Source organism: Lactuca virosa, chromosome 7 (assembly GCF_052849685.1).
Source record: "Lactuca virosa cultivar CGN04683 chromosome 7, Lactuca_virosa_CGN04683_v6, whole genome shotgun sequence".
Lineage (NCBI taxonomy): Eukaryota > Viridiplantae > Streptophyta > Magnoliopsida > Asterales > Asteraceae > Lactuca > Lactuca virosa.
Window position 1 is genome coordinate 288,512,297 of NC_136432.1, and position 3,901 is coordinate 288,516,197.

Consider the following 3,901-nt stretch of genomic DNA (forward strand, 5'->3'; position numbering starts at 1 on the left):
GAGACCGGAGAACCGCAAGAGGGAACGGGTGATTGGGCAGGTGTCCGATTTCGTGACGGACAGCCGAGGGCTCATGACTTTCCGAGGGCAGATTTGGGTGCCCTATACGGGCGGAGCTCGGCATATACTGATGGAGGAGGCACATATATCAAGATTCTCGATCCATCCCGGGGCCACTAAGATGTATTTGGACCTGAAGAGAGATTACTTGTGGCCCTGTATGAAGAGGGATGTTGCTTGGGTAGTTGAGAGGTGCTTGACTTGCCGTCGGGTCAAGGCAGAGCACCAGCACCCACATGGTCCATTGCAGCCTCTGGAGATTCTCCAGTGGAAGTGGGAACAGATCTCGATGGACTTTATCACCAAGTTACCGAGGACTGCGCATGGAGTTGACGCGATTTGGGTGATTGTGGATCGACTGACGAAGAGTGCTCACTTCCTTGCTATTAGTGAGAGCTCCTCTGCAGAGAGATTGGCCGAGATCTATGTGAGAGAGGTGGTAGCATGGCATGGAGTGCCGATCTCGATAGTGTCGGATCGAGACGTTCGTTTCACTTCCAGGTTTTGGAAGATATTTCATGAGGAGTTGGGCACGCGCTTTCATTTCAACACTGCGTATCACCCTCAGATGGATGGGCAGAGCGAGCGGACGATTCAAACGCTCGAGGACATGTTGCGTGCATGTGTCATGGACTTCGAAGGAAGTTGGGACACCTACATACCATTGGCTGTGATATGGGCATATTTAGTCATATAATTTATGCATTATCTTAATACTTTATGCTGTTTTTGTCTCATTTAATGAACAAAAGGTGCTTAATTAGTTTAGAATTTCATTTTTCAGCAACAATGACATGCTCGGATGGAAAAGGAAGCGGAACTAGCGATTGGAGGCTTGGATCTTGGATTTTGAAGAAAGAAGGATGTTGCTGGACAGCTTGACCCCTCGTCAGTGTTGTGGCCATATCTCATGAACTGTAACTCCGATTGATGAGATTCAAAATGTTATGAAAACTAGACACAATTTCGGACGACTTTGGTGTTTTGAGAAAATTCTGATTCCAAACGGACTCGACGAGTTGGGCCTCAAATCGACGAGTCACGTCGAACTTTCGCGATTCTGGACGCTGACTTGCGGTACACGGGTTTTAAGTGACGGACTCGTCGAGTCGGTCACTGGACTCGACGAGTCACCTCTGTTTTGCGAAAATCTATATAAAGGGCATTCCTGTCCGATACCCTAGCATATAGATGAACCCTTGGAGGCCAATTGTCGACTAAAGGTGTTGTTGGAGCGTGGGAAGCTAAGGAATCAACCCTACATTCATTTTTAAGGAGAATCAAGGCAAAATCAAGTTTATTCTTTACCTAATCTCTTGTTTGAACTATGTTTTTACCAATTGATTTCGTTTTTGAGCTTGTTTATGCTGTAATCATGAGCTAAAACTCATACCTTCTGTTTAGGATAGATGATTTTGTGATTATGGTTAGATTTTATGGTTAGGATTAATTTTAATTGGTGATATTGTTTTGTTAAGCTTGTTAAAGAACCTCATATGTTAATAACAACTATTCTCTATTAATAAATCAGTAATTAAGTTGTATGAACATCTCTTAGTTATAAATTTCATATGATTTATGTGACCACATAGTTATATGTCTAGGAATAACGAATGTGAAACTAGAATTAACTAGAAGATAGGTAAATTAATGTGTGAGCTTGTGTGATACACCATCAACAAGAGGTTCATTGAATCACCAATTTGATTAGCTAATTACAAGTCTTACTTAACCCGAATCAATAAACTAGGAAACTCGTTGGTTTAATCAACTGATCACTGCTTGAATTAATTTGTTTTCTAAGGATTAGTAATAGCGAACGTTAACCTAATCATACTAATCGGTAGCCAATGCCAATTAATCCATTGCACTTGTCATAAATTCAACCATAGGAATAAATGATTCGAACCTGAACAGAAGTCTCCTTAATTATTGAATTTAGTTGATTTTTATTTGCTTAGCTCTTAGTTTCTTAGTTTAAGTTTTAGTTAATTGTTTAAGTTTCTAGTCTTGCAAAACTAGAGAAAACCCCCTTTCTAATACTTTTTTATTTAGATAATATTAGCATTTATTTTAATTGTTTACCGTTCCCTGTGTTCGATACCCTACTTACCTGAACTAAACTGCTAATCGATAGGTACACTGCCTTTCGTGTGTTTGTCTTTGTGTTTAAGTTAGTACGATTAAAACTAGTTAGTTTCTCACACATCAGGCTGAGTTCTCTTACAACAACAGCTATCATTCGAGTATTGGTATGCCTCCCTTTGAGCTTCTGTATGGGAGGAGGTGTTGGACTCCCATTTGCTGGGGAGAAGTGGGAACTAGCAGTCAAAAGAGTGAAGAAAGCAAGTTAGAGAATATTGAAGATAATCCAAAAGAAGCCGAATTCGAATACGACTACGAAACCGAATACGAAGAAGAAAGCGACTTTGAAGGCGAACTAGCTAATCCCATGGCTAACATTGATGAAGTTCCCATGGGAGAATGGAAGAAGAGAATACGTGACGATACCAGCCCGGGACTTGTGCAACCCGCAATTCCCGCTACTGCCACTTTCGAACTAAAGGGCCACATACTTGCTCAACTCAAGGAAATTCCCTTCTACAGAAAAGACCACGAAGATGCCTATAAACACTTGGATGAGGTCAACGATGTAGCTGATTATTTTAATGTTCCAAATGTACCTCGAGAAACCCAGCTGCTTCGTATGCTTCCAGTTACATTCAAAGGTGCTGCAAAGGATTGGCTCAAGTCAATCCCTCCCGGATCCATCACTACATGGGCTAAGATGAAAGAAGAATTTATTGACCAGTTTTGCCCACCTTCGAAAATAGCCAACTTGAAGAAAGCTATTGCCAACTTTGAACAACAAGCTGGAGAATCCTTATACGAGGCATGTGAGAGATACAAAAGTCTACTAAAGAATTTCCCACATCATGATCTTAATAGCCAACAAGAAGTCTCCATTTTCTATGATGGAGTCAATGTAACAACTAGGCAGATCATTGACTCGCAAGGACCCCTCAAAAAGAAGGCACCCCCGGTGATCAAAGAACTAACTGAAGAAATCTCTAAGCACTCTATAGAATACCATAACCCAAGGAATGACTTGACTCGAGGGGCGGTAAATTCCATTACCGATGACATGGCAGCAATGATGGCAAAGTTGGAAAGCATGGACCGAAGAATGACTAAGATGGACCAATCCATCCATGCTATAAGGGTAGGATGTGAAAACTGTAGACGGCCTCACCTTACAAAAGATTGTGATCTTGATGAGAATGGGAACCGGAAGGTACAAGTGTGCTATTCAAGTGGTGATAGGTTTGATGATAATTGGCGAAAACCGAGGAAATAATGGCTACCATATGATGAGTACAAAAAGACAAGGGAAGAATGTTGGGTTTTGAGCATTCTAACACTCTTATGGTGTACATACAACCCTATAAACCTTGGATCTATGTTTTCTCTATTATACATGCAAATATTAACTATTCCAAGGTTTCATCCTAACTAGCATATAATGAAGCACCTATACTACAAAGTTCTAGTTAGATGACATACCTTTTGATGTAGCTTGATGTCTTCAAGCTTTAAGAGCTTAGCCCCAATAGTGTGGAAGCCTCAAATGGAATCACAAATCACCAAAACACCTTGGAAGAACTTGAGAGAATATGTATGCACACTAAAATCGGCCCACTCTTATTTTCACACACTTGTGCCAATTTTGTGAACCAAGGACCCCTTTATATATTATGGAGGATTAGGGTTACATCCATGTAAACCCTAATACCCATGACCTTTCATTTACATAGGATCCATGGGTTAAAAGCTCCATGGA

The 3,901-nt window shown here is 41.0% G+C and overlaps 1 non-coding gene across 1 annotated transcript; it reads right to left on the reverse strand.

The window, feature by feature from the left end:
• Positions 1-2,896: 2,896 nt before the first annotated feature.
• On the reverse strand, positions 2,897-3,003 carry LOC145128028 (small nucleolar RNA R71). The gene has a single exon (XR_013716631.1). It is a non-coding gene; the product is annotated as a small nucleolar RNA R71 (small nucleolar RNA).
• Positions 3,004-3,901: the final 898 nt, after the last annotated feature.